This window comes from Rhipicephalus sanguineus, chromosome 1 (genome assembly GCF_013339695.2).
Source record: "Rhipicephalus sanguineus isolate Rsan-2018 chromosome 1, BIME_Rsan_1.4, whole genome shotgun sequence".
NCBI lineage: Eukaryota > Metazoa > Arthropoda > Arachnida > Ixodida > Ixodidae > Rhipicephalus > Rhipicephalus sanguineus.
Window position 1 is genome coordinate 73093402 of NC_051176.1, and position 18212 is coordinate 73111613.

Here is an 18212-nt window from a genome sequence, read left to right on the forward strand (position 1 = left end):
TATAATAGAACAGGGTGCTCAAGAATCCCTGCTATAATAACGGCAATGAAACAGCTAAAGAGTTCTGCCTACTGAAATGATAATCTGAAAAAGTCGAATGCACCATAAGGGTTGCGACAATGGCATCCCAGCTGTTTGCAGCACTGCAGAAATAAAGACAAAGGTGCTTGTCGGTATTACACGAGGGTCCCATCAGAATGACTCAATGCCGTATCTACAATCCCAGCTGTGTCGGCAGCTGTGATCTTCAGGACTCTGCCCAAATAACATACATACACCTGATAATGATGCAAACAATCGGGCCTCAAGTCTCTATGTAGCTTGCCTTCATGCATGCATCACTGCAAATGACTACTGTGGCTGAACAGGTGTGAACTCTTAGTACTGCATCCTTGAAACTCATACCGGTGCCATGACTGTAGCACAAGACCATGCTCAGGCTGCAAGAATGTGACTAGTGCTTTCCCTATGTCAAGAGAACAGCAAACCAGGTGTGGATCCAAAAATCTAGCTATATAGCCCTACTGAAATGATCCGTATATGCGAATTCGCACATACGGAATTTTTGGACTACGGAAAGCCGTATCATGCGGAAATTATACGGATAGCCGCATTTAACGGAATGCCGTATTGTGCGGAAATCATGCGGATATCCCCAGATTAAGGAAAGCCGTATCATGCGGACCTCACGGAAAGCCGTATAATGCGGAAATCATGCGGATATCTGCTGCATTATGCGGAAACCGGATGGACGTCCTGGATCTGGTGGAAAGCAACATAATGAGGCAACTGAATGGTCATTCACGTTGTGTGTAAAGCTCTATTGTTTAGAAATCGTCTGAATATTTTTCTTAAAGTAGCAGACGCTGAAACACCATTGGTATCTTAGACACAGTCATGATGTGCAAACAAATAGGCTTTTAGAAGAAATGAATGTGTTAAGCTACTGAAATATATGATGGACATCATAAGCTGCAGTCATACTGCAAGGAATGTTTTACGTAATGGACCAAAAACACCGACTAACACTCTTAGTGCTTAGGACAGCATAAAATTTAGCTTTTGGCAAAATTCAATAAATTATTCTTCGCATAAGGAAAATATTTACATGCTTTTCAAAACCAGCCCCGCTGCAAGGACTAAAACTTGTTTTATATAGCACATTCTAGCTGTGTCAATTTGCATACCTCAATGTTGACTGTTCAAATGAGGTGACCTTGCACCATCACTTCACGAGTTGTATCTCACCCACGGAAAGGTGGTGCAAAACAATGTGCAACAACAGGAATTTAAAAATGAAAACTTTATAATGAATAAATTAATATTCATGCCGTTTTGAAAGCCTCACACTGGAATCATTCCTTAAGGACTTTAAGCTGGTCCACCAAATGGCGGTTAAGATTCCGGCGGCGCTGTGCCTCCGGGACGTTGCTTGGATGCGCCTTGAGGTGTTCTCCGTGGCATCTGAATACATAAATCATAAGCACATATGTCAGACGCACATGTAAGCAGCTTAGTTCACATGCAGAAGAAATACACACAGAATGATGCTGAAAAAGAAATGCACATACTGCTTTTTTGTGTATTTGTGTGAATAGAAAAGGAAAGTGCACGAGTGAGCTCCACCGCATGCAAAAATGTAATGGCATGCTTATTGCATGGAAATAACTAGGTGCTTCTTACTATTTTGAACATATATTTTGTATAGTAAATCTGGTGAAATCTCATTACGTAAAACCTTGAATTAATTGTTTTCTGTATACTAACTAAAACTTTGAGTATCGCCAGCAAAAGCCCTAAATGAGCATCTAGTAATGTGTACATGTGCATTTACTTCCCTTAAACTTCAGTCTGTCTGCAACAATACCATCTTGAACAGCTTTGTAACATGAAATGCTGCGAGTTATGAAGCTGAAAGAGCAGCACACAAGTAGGCAGGTCTGTGCCAGCCAGACCAAAACAGCCCACTAAACGAAATGGGCATGAGCGAACGGCAAGTTTTAGAATTAATCAAATCGTGTTATAAAAATTGAATACAACTGTACACAATTGAATACAACTGCACAATGTGGAGCATTCTCTATCAAAAGCATAATAGCACCATTATAAACAAAGGTAACTTATTGGCATACTCAAGACATAGAAAGTGAATTGCAATTGAGCTGGAAGAGTATGGTAGCATAGATGATTTCCCCTACACAAAATCAAATTTATTATGTGAACTCTGGCAATTAGAAATCAAAATTATCACACTGTTGGAGACTTGAAAAACCAAGAAGTATTTGCGTTCATGAACACTGCAGATATATCCAATAGAAAGATCGACAGGAGAAATATTCAACCACCTATCCACAAGTTTCTAACACACCCCTAGAAAATGCCTAATCGGCGCTTATGACACAGCAGTGACAACCTTGATGAACTTCAAAGAAAGGAAAGCTTTTTTTTTCTAGTCACATTCATATCAGCTTTGGAAAGCACCTGGTTTATAGTTTCTGCACATAGCCTTGCAAGTTAAAACTGTAGTAAAATGTAAGTAAAAATCCATGTTTCACTGGGCATAAGTCATTCAGTGTTGGCATCACAGCCTTTTTGGTTGATTTTTTTATTATGTGTAGAGGGAAAAAGGGGGGGGGGTACAGGCATCAGGTTATGATTTCCCTTGAATACCAACAGAGCATGCATTTCATTTCTGCAAGTGTGTGTATGTCGCAGTGTTCACTAATTTAAAGGTTTGAAATGTTTCCACCAGGTCTATGACAAGACTTTGAAATGTACGTTGACATTAGACGACTAGTTGTCATCCTAGACAAAGCAAAGTCCTCCAAGGAGACTGTGCAGTACCGGTAGGTTTTGTCAAGTGCATGTTTTTTCTAGCAACTCCCAGTACTGCAATATATATTCGAACCCTTCAACCAATTTGAACCTTTGACCGAACCTTGAACCAATCAGATGCACAGGAACAGAATATTAGCTTATTTATAAGCACAGGAACAAGACATCAGCGAGGCAATTGCAACATGAGCAGTTCCCACTTCACTCGATGCGGTGACTGGTATAGTCTCAGAACTTCCGAGGATTCTCGTGCATGAGAAGGCTCTCTGACAGACTAGGCTTCTAAGGGAAAGGTAGTGCAATGCCATGTCATTTGTTAGTGCACCCTGTTGTGAACATAAGTTGCACCAGTAGATGTGAACATCAATTGCCTTGAGTCACTTTTTGGTTGGCAGCCGTGGACGGTCCACAACTGGTGCTAGTTGCAGGTGTTATTGAGCTTCAAGAATGCTAATGTGCATGCTTTCTACCTACTTTTCTTGTTTTCTTGCATGGTATGTTCCTTTTTTTCAATTCTGGCCTCACTTTTGGGTAATCTAAACCTTAAACAAACTTTTTATATCTTGTGGTGTCTTAGTCGACCAGAGGTGATGAATCTTGCGAGCAATTTCATCATGAGCTTGTGGTTCTGCATAGCCCATATCAATAACCCTGCAAATGTCACTGCACCCATTAGCAACAACGTGTTGGTTTGTGCGAGTTGCTCCATCTTGCAAATAACTTGAACAGCATGAGTGCCGTTGTGCTCCTTTCATTCGTTCTATATTCTTGTCTTCATTTTGTTCCACGCTGCTTCAAGCTACAGTCATTAGTTCTTGCATTTTTTGCGAGATCACTCCCTTTGTCATTAGGTAATCATGGTTTCAGTCATCCGCCTGTTTTCTCCCTTGTTCTGCCATTGCTGCTAGATATTTATTGAGCAGTGCTTGTGTTTAGCTCATTTACCTTTGTAGCGGCATCATCATCCCTCACAGTCATCATCATCATCATTTTACCACCTACGCGCTACGCGCCACACTTCTCGCACAGCTTATACTCGGAGCTCGAGGCGCCAGTCAAGAGAACAAGCTGTCACTCCTGGCGGTCTGGACGCCTGCAGCCGCCGCCACTTTGCTAGGGTCGTTCGCCTACCGAATAAAGTGGCGAGATTACGGCATGGCCACATCGGCCGCCGTCACGTCTTCTCGTCTATCTCTCGCTGCAACCTTCATACTCATGCACTGTGTTTTGCCACTTAAATGTCATGATAGTGTAGCGTTGTGTGCCTTATCCCTGTATGGCTTCTAATCTGTTAATATGTGAGACCTGCACAATCCTTGCTGGCTTGTAGAGGTTCATAGTGCTCTGTGCTGATCACAGATATTGACCGTAAGTTTTGCACGGTTGCCTGGCTTTACCAGATACAGTAGCCACTCCCATTCCATTTATTTGCTCTCATATTGATGCTTGACAGAGGCCCTTGTGCAGTGTTTGTACTTTGGCCTTGCTGAGTATAAATCTATGACTTCTGTGACTTGCTAAGCCCTTGATTTCATGCATAGCAGTCAAGCCTGTGTGGCAAGTTCAATTTGTACTCGAGGCTAACTCCACCTGAGCATCACGACAAACAGGCAGACATCTGCTTATGCAATGCACACTTATTAATCTTTCATTTTTGTGCAGGATTGTTGATGTGCTGAACGTTGAAGAAGCGGCACCATCGTCAGTCTTTGAGAATGCACGAACAGTTTATATGCTACCAAACATACCTCTCGATGTCAACTCAGCATTGAAGAGATCTGCAGGGACACTACTTCACAAATCGCCGCAGAGTTCTTCAGTGGATGTATAATGACTTGTGCTCATACAAATGTAAGTGTTGCAGCAAGCTAGCCTTGAAAGAAAAAGAACTTCGTGCTTGGGTGTACGTTCCCCATTGTGGTCATGTCACTTCAAGAGGCCTCCCCCTTCCTAACTTAACGATAAAGGTCTTGTTTTGGGGTAACCAATAGTACGCGATGACTAAACGTGCCCTGTCTTCTGCCCACTCAAAGTTGAGTTCTACGGCTTCTGCTTGAGAATGCAATACAATGCAACTCATATATTCTTTCAGTAGTGTCTGCATGTCTTTCTTGAGTAAACTAGACAACACTCACGAAAATGCAAGTAATGAGTCCATAATTGTAGCTCACACCTAGTAACTTAAAAACTTAGAGTCATCTGCTCAAGTTTATGGTCATTACTGCATCATAAGCATTCAATGATGAGTGGAACAGAACTGGAATCAGAAAGTTGAGCGGGTGTCATCCTTTTTCACCAGTCAAAAGATATAGTGACGTAAAGTTTTATTTCCTATCAATGCAAATTTACTAGGTACCCTGGGAAGCTTTATGAAGAGGCTGCGAGAGCCCTCATTGCGAAGTTCCCCAATTTGGCAGACTCCACCGGAACTGGATATGTAAGCAGGCACCCTTCTTCTTACTTGTAATTTAATGCAGTTGGCATTCATAACATATTAAGGGGTATATAAGGTTAGTTAGTTATATTGGGTTTAATGGCGCAAGAGCAACTCAGGCTAAGCTGCGCCAAACACAAGGTGTTCTATTATAACCAGTATCTCTAAAGTTTATCTAAAAAGCCGCTTGCTTTCAAGAAATTGATAGTGTTACATAGGGGTAAGTGAAGTTCATTGTGTTTTTGTGGTTGAAGCAGGCAAGGGGTGTTTTATTGTTAGAGCCACCTTGAAATTTTCTCAGTGTTGCACCCCCCCCCCCCTCTATCTCTCCCTCTTCTTACCTTCTTATTTAAAGGAAATATCAAATTGAACGAGACAATTAAATCTATTGCTTTACTATTAAAGCATAAAAATGATTAGATATTGTTTGGAAACAGGCCCTCGTTCTTTTTACTTTTTTTACCGATGGAGTGTAACAGTGCCGAAAATATTTCTGGCTGCACCATTGAGTTGAACCATAGACATACCCGCTCATGCACGAGTCGACTCACTCAGACTCGAACCAACCCACAACTGTAGCAGAGCAAAGCTTTTGTGAGCGAGTTTGAGTGAGCTTAGCTAAGCAGGATTCTGATGAGTTCGAGTGAGCCTGGCTCGGCAGAATATTGGCAATGTTAAGTGAGCTTGCTAGAGCAGGATTTTGGTTAATATAGTCCGGGTGAACCCTGTTCTAGAGGATTTCAGTAAATCTGTGAACACAAGTGAGCGTGGAGAAGCATAATTTTACGGAGTCTCAGTATGAATGGACATAGTTGAGAGCATTCGTGAATTTGAGTGCGAGTGAGCCCTAAGAGGTATACATATAAATATTTTTTGATGAGTCTGAGTGAGTTCTATTTGTGTTGCCAACCTTCTTGTACGTATGTGCTGTCAGACAACACAACCAAACTTTATACTTGAAAGCTAGGCTTTGTAGTGTGCAGGAATGTTTTTGACTGTTTCGACTGATGGCAATACAAAATTGCAGGATTCATGGAGCGAGGGCCTCACGTTCAAGGGCAAGTACGAAAGAGCGAAACTGAGGAAGGCCAGTGGAATTGAAAGCACTGCTGCGCCAGCTAAGAGACCAAGAACCAGCACTCAAAATACGCTGCCTCTTACGATATCAAGGCCCACTGCTGTATGTACACATCTCTATATTGTCCATTGGGTACCTTGAAAGGGACAAAAGGCAAATATTGAGTCAGTGTGTATTGTTAAGGTACCATTCCAGAGACTTCTTGGCACTGGTTTCATGCCTGTTTAAATCAAAAGAAAATAACGTCTGAGGGGTCACACACAGCACTATCCAAATTGCCCACTGCCAAGCGGGTAGAAGGATGCCACCTATGCCATCACCACCCTTTTTTATCCCGAAAGGAGTGCTACAGTTTCTTGCCCAAAATGAGCCTAAAATTCGGAATCACATCTAGAAAGTGAGCTCACAACATATTATAGGCATGGAATTTTCTCTCCTTTGCATTTATAGTGAGTAAAGTCAGCAAGCACTAGACATTAATAAAACTAGCAGAGTGGAAGTGAAAAGTTAGTGAAACTTCTTTATTACTTGGATCATTGTCAAGAGATGCTGCCATGACATGGCAGCCATGTTGTGCTTGTGGCTTGAAGAATTTGTTGCTTGGCTAGTTGGTGCCTATGCTTGCTGAACATCTTAATCCTGGCACACAGCTTGAAATATGATGAAAGCACAGAAGAGACAGAGGAGGGCTAACTGCTGTCTGTTCATTGATGGTCAGAGCTGCAAACGAAGAAAGCTTCCAACTATGCGCAGCAGCGTGAAAGCATGACATCAGACATGTCATCACAGAAGCCGCTCCTGCTATTGAACCTGGCACCCACGGCTTTGTGATCGGTGGCTACTACTTAAAATTATCTCTGGGATGCAAGTTCATGTGTCACCTTGGGTTACAAAAAACACGAATTTGTAACAGCTTCAATGAGAAAGAGATATTGATTCTGGGCCTGTTGAGTGGTTTATGCAAGAAAAAACCCCTAATGTCTGCTTTCCTGCTAGTGTGTGCATGCCAGGTGTCAAGGTGCAAGCTAATGCCGCAGTTGAGTGTGTTAAGCGTGTCTTGGTCCTCATGTTATTTTGCACATCTAAGCCCATCTATAAATAACTAATAAAGTAAAGCATTACATGTTCCCACTAGCGCATGCAAACATCCTTGCACTGTGCTTCTCTGCACCACAGCATCGCTTTTACATAGGTAATGAGTTTGCTCATTTTCTAGGTTTTGAACCTCGATGATGCTGAGGACGAAGAGGGCATTGCAGCTCACATTGCTGGAATGCAAAAAGAAATTCTGAAAGCCAGCCCAAACTATGAATACCTCATGGACTCCATGTCCAGAACCTACGCAGAACGTAGGTTATGGATTTCAAGAGAACTTCCAAGTGTGGCCGATGTGGTGGAGAAATACCCAGCACTTACAACAAGCACCATTGTAAGCATTCACATTGACTTGTTTTCTAATGGTATAGCCACTTGTTCCTGTGCTGCAGGATTCATTCCTTCGTGAAGTATGCTTGCCTGGCTTGCTCTCGCCCTGACCCTGTGGCCAGTTTGTGGGCACATCTTTAAGTTTAGCGTGATTGATTGATTGATATGTGTGTTTTATTGGCGCAAGGGCCATTCTTGGCCAAAGAGCGCCATGAACAGTGGTGAAAAAGTAGCAATGACCCGTGATTTACGATATGTAAAGGATGTGAGCTATGATAGTGTTACGTGGCTGTATACGGGCCTAAAATTCCGCACGCTTTGGCGGTTAAAACATATAAAGATTAAAATCATGGGGATGACGTGAAATGTGTGCAGCGGGAATGGATGGCAATGCTCGTGGTGATAGAGCTATGGTGTAGATATATGGCATAAGCACGAGTGCCTCGTCACCGCCCTTGATTCCAAGGGCCGCGAGGCAGGTGCTTTTTGCGTGTAGCTACCGCAGCAGCGACCTCTACTCAGAGGTCGCGCTGTGGATTTCCTCGGTATATCACATGAAACTACGCACGTCGTTGATAAACGCGAGCAATGAATCATATTTAAAAAGCGGATCCCTACCGACGAACATGGAAGGATGCAGTGGAAATTGCTGTCGGTAGGGTATTAGAAAGTGCTTCTTTCTCAAGCGTCTAATTCTTTGCACTGAATGAGGACGTGAAGCACCGTAAGTGGTTCTCCACATCCCTCACACTTGGGCGGATCACCACCGGACAAAAGGTGTGCGTGTGTGCTATGTGTGTGACCGATACGTAGCCGACAGAGTGTTACATCTGTGCGGCGTGTTCTTGATGTGGATGGCCAGTCACCGAGGTAGGGCTTGATGACATGTAATTTATTATGCAGTTGTCGGTCCCATGTACGCTGCCAGTAATCTCTCAGCTTTTTCCTCAGGAAAGGTTTCAAGTCGATTGCGGGAACAGCTATAGATGATTGGGGAGCGTTTGCATGGACTGATGTTGCAAGCGCATCTGCCTGTTCGTTTCCCTCGATTTCACGGTGCCCTGGCACCCAGCATACAACTACATGCTGTCTGGAACTGTAAATGTCACACAGGAGGGAGTATAGTGAGACAATGACTGGGTTTTTGTACTTTCTGGTAGTTTTCAAAGTTTTCACGACGCTTAACGAATCAGTATATACGACTGCATTACTTATTCCTAATTCTTTAATGTGTTTTGCTGCCGCCAGTACTGCGTAAGCCTCCGCTGTGAAGATGCTCGTGCTTGGGTGAAGAACACCAGCATCCGAAAAAGATGGGCCGATCGCTGCGTAGGACACACCTGCGTGAGACTTGGAAGCGTCAGTGAAAAATTCGGGACAAGCGTATTTGTGTGTCAGTTCACGAAAGTACGATTGGATGTGTAGAGGTGGGGCATGCTTTGTGACATCTACGAAAGATGTGTCACAATCTATAACCTGCCATTTCCATGGCGCGGCGTGTAAAGTTGGAGCCATTAGGCGGTGATCGAGCAATGGGACGCCTGTTTCCTCAGCTAGTGCTCGCACACGTAGCGAGAAGGGCTTTTTCACAGTGGGTCGATTTTGAAAGAGCTGGCAGGTGGACATGTCATTTACGACAGGGTATGTGGGATGGTCCGTGCTTGCATTAATCTTCAAAAAATACATAAAAGATAGGTACGATCTTTGTATATGTAGCGACCATTCGTCCGATTCCGCGTAAAGGCTTTCCACGGGGCTTGTTCGAAAGGCACCCGTAGAAAGGCGAATGCCTAAATGGTGGACAGGGTCCAGCATTTTCAAGACTGTTGGTGTCGCTGACTGGTATACTATCGCCCCATAGTCTAGACGCGTGCGTATCAGGCTTTTATAGAGACTCATGAGACATTTCTGTCGCTGCCCCAAGTTGTGCGGGACAGCACCTTTAGGATGTTCATTGTCTTCATGCATTTCTCCTTAATGTACTTAATGTGTGGTACAAACGTGAGCTTCGTGTCTAGAATTATGCCTAAAAACTTCTGTTCTCTTTTAACAGCTACAAGCTCACCCTGCAACTCTATATGGGGATCGGGGTGGAGGCCTCTCTTCCTGGAGAACAGAACGCAGGAGCTCTTTTGTGGATTCAGACGGAAACCGTTCTCGTCTGCCCATTTGCAGACCTTGTTGACACAGAGCTGAACCTGTCGCTCGCATGATGAGAGATTACAGGATTTAAAACCTATTTGTAAATCGTCAACGTATGTTGAATAAAACATGTTACGTGGGATGTACGAACGCAGGGAATTCATTTTTATAATAAACAGTGTGCAACTGAGGACACCGCCCTGTGGCACTCCAGTTTCTTGCACAAATGGTCGAGACAATACATTGCCCACTCGAACACGGAATGTGCGATTGGACAGGTAGCTCTCGATCACATTTAGCATATTACCACGTATACCTAGGTGTGAGAGGTCTCTCAATATTCCGAACCGCCACGTGGTATCGTATGCCTTTTCCATGTCAAGGAAGAGAGATAGAAAAAACTGCTTATGAACAAAAGCTTCGCGTATTTGTGCCTCTATGCGAATGAGATGGTCGGCGGTGGACCGACCCTCTCGGAATCCGCACTGGTATGGGTCGAGGAGTTTGTTTGATTCAAGGAAATGTAGTAGTCGGCAGTTTATCATCTTTTCAAATAGTTTGCAGAGGCAGCTAGTCAGGGCTATAGGCCTGTAACTTGAAACACAGGATGGATCCTTGCCCTGTTTCAGGATAGGTATTACTATGGCCTCTTTCCACGCAGAGGGAATCTCGCCGGAAGACCATACAGTGTTGTACAGGCACAGGAGAGTTTTTTGTGTTTCATGGGGTAAGTGTTTCAGCATTTGATATATAACACGGTCAGAGCCTGGCGCAGATTTGCTGCAGCAGTTTAGCGCTGCCTGCAGCTCAGCTAAGTGGAATGGTTCGTTGTATGGCTCTTGTTTTGCACATTTCCTTTCTAGTTTTTCTCTTTCTATTCTCTCTTTATACCGTTTGAATGTATCTGAATAGTGCGATGAGCTGGATATGTGCTCAAAGTGAGCGCCCAGGAAGTTTGCTTGGTCTTCAAGGCTGTTGCCCTCTGTGTCTACTAAAGGGAGTGAGTGTGTCTGTCGGCCTCTTATTCTATTTACCCTGTTCCAGACCTTGCCTTCATCTGTGTAGGAATTGATGTCGGATAAAAACTTCACCCAACTATATCTTCTAGCCTGTCGGCGCGTTCTTCTTCCTTGGGACTTTACTTGCTTGAAATTGATCAGATTCTCTGCAGTAGGGGAGTCACGTAGTAAACCCCACGCTTTGTTCTGCTTTTTGCGAGCGTTCCTGCAGTCATCGTTCCACCACGGGACACGACGTCTGCAGGCACCACGACTTGTTTGGGGAATACATTTTTGAAGCAGCGTCAACAATAAAAGCGGTAAAATAATCAGCAGCAGAATCAATTCCTAAGGAAGAAATCTCGGCCCACGAGATACTGCTGAGACTCTGGTACCGGGGGCCTGCACGCCCTTTGGTTGCGGGTCAGCTCGGGCTGCTTCCGCTGAGGGAGCGGATGGCGCTGCCGCCCGTCCACTGTATGTGGTACGTGCGGCAGCCGCGAACCTCTGTGGCACTGCTCCCTGACGTGCCACATCCGCGAAAGTAGGACCCTGCGGAAAGGAGAGGCGTCTGCGCGCCTCCTTAAATGAGATATTTTCAGTTACCTTGAGTGTTATGATTTCTTTTTCTTTTTTCCATGAGGGACGACTGCGAGAGTAGGCTGGGTGCTCACCCTCGCAGTTTGCACAATGGTAAGTTTCAACACAGTTGTCTGCAGGGTGTTCATGCGAACTGCACTTTGCACAGGTTTGACGGCCACGGCAGCTCTGAGAGCCATGACCGAAACGCTGGCACTTGAAGCAACGGCGTGGGTTAGGGATGTATGGTCTAACTTTCAATTTCAAATAGCCTGTTTCTATATGTTCTGGCAGTGTGCTTGTACCAAATGTGACGATTAGGTGTTTAGTCAGGATTTCCTTGTCATCTCGCCTAATTTTGATTCGCTGTACTTTTGTCACGTGCTGTTCACTCCAGCCCTCGAGGAGCTCAGTTTCTGTCAATTCAAGCAGGTCTTGGTCTGATACTACACCTCGCGAGCTGTTGAGGGAACGGTGTGGTGTGACAGAGACTGGTGTGTTTCCGAACGAGACAAGTTTGGTCAGTTTTTCATACTGTGCTTTGTTTTGCACTTCAAGGAGAAGATCTCCGCTAGCCATTCTCGATGCCTGATAACCACGGCCGAGTGTTTCAGTGAGGCATTTTGACACAACAAAAGGGGATATTGTTCGGGCATTCTTGTCAGCTGTTTCGCAATGGATCACATGAAATCGCGGAAAAATTTCTTGAGGTTTCATGAAGATGTTCACAGTGTCTTCGGTGCGTCCCCTCTTTGTGAGAGGACGATTGTTGGGACTGGAAAAGGCGGTTGAGGCCATAGATTATGGATGAATTCGGCAGCCATGCCAGCCGCCCTCCATGGAGCCCTACATGGGGACGCGACAGCACTTAGATATATATATAAGGCATGCCAACGTCAGCTGTACATAGCCACTATAACCAAATATAATGTGCCCAAGAAAGGGCACACACACAAGGTTAACCCTCGCCGCCAGGAAAAATCGGAAGTAACGAGAAGGGAGAAGTAGACAGGAAAGTTTAAAAGTGAGAGAGAAAGACGAAGATGAGGCGAGAGAGAGACAGGAAAAGGCGACTGCCGGTTTCCCCTGGGTGGGTCAGCCCAGGGGTGCCGTCTACGTGAAGCCGGGGCCAAAGAGGTGTGTTGCCTCTGCCGGGGGGCCTTTAAGGTCCAATCACCCGGCGTCGGCTCAACCCCCAGGATCCCCTTTTCCCCGGACACGGCAAAGCCACGCACGGCTAGGCGTGGGAGGGGGTCGAAACCCCCCCGTTAGCTCAGGTCCGTGGTGTCGCTACACACCAAACGCCTGCTTGTGCAGACGCCCCTGCGGGGTAAGTTTAGCGTGAAAACTTGGGCAAGTTGCTGGGACATAATTGAATATAGGAACAGTGCAACAGACAAAGACTGGCACAAATTGCTGCTTGAGGTAGTGACAGACTTCCTAAGTCTGAATTTTTGTAGTGGCTTAAACACTCCAACGGGTGAACGTTTCTTCCAAAAGGGATAAAGAGGTCATCCTTGTGGTCAAACTGATGTGGGCTAGGCGTTAAACCAGCTGGGACTAATTGAAGGGGGCTAAATATTGCTCCTGCTTTTAGTCCTTGAGGTCTAATGTAAGTAGGCCAACTGTTGAACCTTTCTGGGCTAAATGTGGGGCAGCAACAGTTGATCCTACATTTAGACCTCGTGGTCTAACGTAAACAGACCAACCGTTGAACCTTTAGGGGGTAAATACGGGCGGCTAACAGATGCTCCCGCGGTTAGCCTCGCCGTTAGACCGCAGGAATTCCTCCCGCCGTTAGTCCAAAAATGGTTCAAAATCTGTGGCGGCCCATTTGGCCCCGAATGGACTAATGGCATACCCCGCTTTGGTCCTTTTTGGCTTAGAGTGTGGCTGCCTTCTTTGAGCTCATCAACACCACAATTATGAAAAAAATTCTCGCCTATACTTTATGCTGGTTACATTATATGCGCTTAATACACCTCCGCGATAGCCGAGGCGGCGACGGAGAGGTAAACAGCTCAGCCGCCAGTTGGTATACTCATTTTTTTCGAAGCGCTAATTTGTATTTATCGAAGAGTCTTAAAAAATATATGTGTCGCTTTGTTCTATCGGAAGCCCACTTTCGTCATGACTATTGCTTAAGAGACAGGTTCTCATTTAATGCTTCAAGCGGCTGATTTAAGAAGGGCGCGCAGTGATTCTAATGCGGCTGCGGCGAGCCTGTGGAGGGTTCAGCGTGCCGTGCGCAGCGCGCCGGCCTGGGGAAGAGAGAAATCCGAGGAGAATTGAGGAGGAAAACGCGCGGAGGAGAGTGTCGCTACTTTCTAGATCAAGGGGCTTTAGCACCGCGCGCTGGCGGCGAGAGCGCGCGGGGTGACGCTCAACTTCGCCCTCGCCTTCACGCCAGGCCTTCTCACGCTTGATAAATTTGTAGTGCACCGTTCGGTTGCTCTGCTGCTGACGGTCGCGACGAAGGCAACCGTGCACCGCTGCTAGTCCATCACATGGCGCTGTCGCGCATTGGCGGTCGGGCGTAGGGCATCAATCCGCAGCACTGAGAAGGAATGAAGACCCGTCCTGATTTTACAGGGAAGGTTTTTATGCGGACCATGTGCCGTCGTTGTCGGTCTTCGCTAAATACCACGTGTTCTTGCGGGCCACGTGGTTTCTTTCGTGGCTGGGTGGAATCAGTCATCGAAAACCGTATCAGATTCGCCCCATGTGACCCCTGTGAGAATGCTTACCTTATACGCGAATCTTCTATGGTTTTCAACGATTGATTGCACCCAGCCGCGAAAGAATCATGTTTAAGCTGGAGGTTTGAGCTTATTTCCAGCTTATGTAGTCTCTTGGTGTCTGCGCACACGAAGTGAGTGCAAAACAATGCTGCTCCAACGGAAAAACACTAGAAAATCGCGGTTAAGAAAACGGGCTCCAACAATCCGCTCCCCTTCGTCGGAGCAAGGTGGAATCATGCGATCCAACTTTCCACGTCAAAACGATTGCAGTGGTGGGACTACCGGCCAATATACAGAGCTTTGGATTAGTGGCCCTGCACATTCCATCCCAGCTGGAAATATGGGAAGACCACGAGTTGTGCGTACTCCTGAGGAAGAAGCTGCCTACCGCGAGCGCCAGTGACAGTTGGCTCGTGAACGGTACCGTCGCGTCGCCATAGAGCCGACCCCGTGCTGCGATACTGCGATCCAGAGATGCCGAGTTTAAACGGCGGCCGCCGAAACCACGCGCACACACACACACACACACACACACACACACACACACACACACACACACACACACACACACACACACACACACACACAGAACCGCGAAAAGCGCTCCTAAAGCGTGGTCAACACGCGAAGCGCGCAAGGGCGAAAATGAGCTGAAAGAATGGTTAAACAAAAGATGCACAATAAAGACTGCTTGCGAAGTTCGACTTGCATTGTGTAATGCTCAGTGTAACTAACAAAGCTTCGCTGTTCTGCCATCGCTGTTCTGCATATTCGCCTTCAATTTCATATTGGCGTCTGTCGCCTGCGTCCGCCGCTGCTCGATACTAGACAACATCGCGCAAGGCGCCGCGACTGTGGCTACCGTGACGCGCGGTTTTTCACGCCGGCGTGATAAAGCACCGAGCATTGCTGCGGGCGCGGCTATCCAGATATGGTTATGTCCTGCCGTTGGACACTGGCAGACTAGGAAACATTTAAAAACGAGTATAGGCTTCCCAAGCAACGCTTAGCGGCGCTGCTGCTCTTGACAGAAACTGGGGTGTCAGCAGCGCGCGTTTTCCCTTCTCTCCACCGCGTTGCTGATCGCTTCTGTGCACGTGCAGAGCTCTCGCGGTGCACTTGCGGCGCCTAACAATGTACCGCTCGCAGTGCGGCTTCAAAAGGATTTTCAAGCTTGACTGGCACTTCCGAAAAGCGCACTTGATAAAATGAGAAAGGCTCGTCAATCACGTTAACGGCGAAGAGCAGACGATCGACGACAACGACGCCCGACTCAAAGCGAAATGCATTTCCCAAGTCGCGATTACACCGTGTAGGACGTATACCTCGAGGTAAGTCTCATTCTGTCATGTTAAAGATGAATAATAATAATATGTGTTGTTTAATGGCGCAAGGGCCATTGATGGCCAAAGAGCGCCAAGACATGATAGGGAAAATGAACAATGGTTATGTTAAGTGGCTGTATAGGAGCCTAAAATTCCTCGCGCTAAAGGCGGGTAAAAACATAAGTAATAAAATCATGGGAGTGACGTGAAACATGTGCACAGAGAATGAATAACAAGAGGTCGTGATGATAAAACAATGAGCGTACGTCGTGAGCACGAATACCTCCTCAAGGCCTTTGAGGCCAAAGGCAGGGAGGCCAGTGCTTTTTTTTTTTGAAATAACTACCGCAGCAGCGCCCTCTGTGGAGAAGCCGTGCTGTGGTTGCCAGGGTAAATAACATTGAAACTATGTATATCTTTGAAATAACGAAAGAGCGAGTCTTGTTTAAAAATAGGTTCCCTGCCTAAGAACATTGAAGGGTGAAGTGGGAGATGTTGGCTATATGATGGGAAATGTTTTTCTCTAATATCTTCTAGATACGTGCATTGAAGCAGGACGTGCAGGACAGTAAGTGGCGCGCCGCATTTTTCACACATGGGTGGGTCACCACCGGACAGAAGGTGTGCGTGTGTACTGTGTGTATGCCCTATTCTAATTCTGCAAAGTGTGACTTCTGTGTGACGTGACTTTGATACCGGTGACCAAATGCCAAGACGCGGCTTGATGACGTGTAGCTTATTTTGTTTGTGCCTATCCCATGTATTCTGCCAAAAGGCCCTGAGCTTTCTTTTCAGGAGGGGTTTTAGATCTAGTGCAGGGACGGCTATCGATGTATTAGGACTGTTTTCGTGGGCGGATGCAGCTAGCTGGTCCGCCAACACGTTACCTTGGATCTCGCGGTGCCCTGGCACCCAGCACACTACGACACGCTGTTTGAGATCGTAGACCGTGCATAGGAGTGTGTAGAGGGAGATGAGGACTGGGTTTTTGTGTTTTTTGAGAGTTTTGAGGGCTGTTACTACGCTTAGGGAATCGGTGTATATAACTGCCTTTTGTAGTTTTAATTGTTTAATGTGTTTAACGGCCGCCAATATCGCGTAAGCTTCTGCCGTGAAGATACTTGAATCATGGTGCAGAATGCCGGAATCCGAAAAGCATGGACCAACGGCTGCATAAGACACAGAACTATTGGACTTTGAGGCGTCTGTAAAAAATTCTGGACAAGTGTATTTGTGTTGTAGTTCGAGGAAGTATGCACGGATATGTGTAATAGGCGCGTGTTTTGTAACTTCCACGAAAGAAAGATCGCAGTCAATACGCTGCCACTGCCACGGCGGGAGTTGTGCAGCGGGAGCCATTAGACAGTGTTCAAGAAGTGGCACACCCGTTTCCTGAGCTAGGCCCCTCACCCGAAGTGAATAGGGCTGTCTCACTGAAGGACGATTGTCAAAAAGTGTAGAGCTAGACAAATCATTGACAGTAGAGTGTGAGGGGTGTTCGTTGTTTGCGTGCGCCTTGAGAAAATATGTGAACGATATGTAGGATCTCTGCAGGTGGAGCGACCACTCATTGGATTCAACGTAGAGGCTCTCTACGGGGCTCGTTCGAAAAGCGCCCGTAGAGAGACGGATGCCCAAATGGTGGATAGGGTCAAGGATCTTCAAGGCGCTCTGTGTTGCAGACTGATAAACAACGGCCCCGTAGTCTAGGCGCGTTCGAATGAGGCTTTTATACAGGTTCATTAGGCATTTCCTCTCACTGCCCCATGAAGTGCGCGACAACACTTTTAGGATATTCATAGTCTTCATGCACTTATTTTTTATGTATTTGATGTGTGCTATAAAGGTGAGTTTAGAGTCCAGAATGACGCCTAGAAACTTATGCTCCACCTCTACAGGTAACCGCTGACCATGCAGGTCAATTTCGGGATTTGGGTGGAGGCCTCTCTTTCTAGAAAAGAGAACACAGGTGCTCTTTTGTGGATTTAAGCGGAACCCATTATTATCTGCCCATTGGGACACCTTGTTCAGGCCTAGCTGGACCTGCCGCTCACAAATGGCGAGACTGCAAGATTTAAACGCTATTTGGATGTCGTCAACATACGTGCAATAAAACATAGTTCGTGGGATACAAAGATGCAACGAGTTCATTTTTATGATGAAAAGTGTACAGCTGAGCACACCACCCTGTGGAACGCCGGTTTCCTGCACGAACGGATCGTGACAAAGCATTTCCAACCCGAACACGGAATGTGCGGTTTGACAGGTAACTTTCAATTATATTTAACATCCGGCCACGTATGCCTAAGTGTGACAGGTCTCTCAGTATGCCAAACCGCCACGTCGTATCATAAGCCTTCTCCATATCAAGGAACACAGAGAGGAAGAATTGTCTGTGGACAAAAGCCTCGCGGATTTGTGCCTCAATACGTACGAGGTGGTCAGTGGTGGATCGACCTTCTCGGAAGCCGCACTGATATGGATCAAGCAGCTTGTTTGATTCTAGGAAATGTGTTAGGCGACAGTTAATCATCTTCTCAAATACTTTACAAAGGCAGCTTGTTAAGGCTATGGGCCTGTAGCTGGAAACACTAGATGGATCCTTTCCCTGTTTCAGAACAGGGATTACAATGGCCTCTTTCCAGGCAGAGGGAA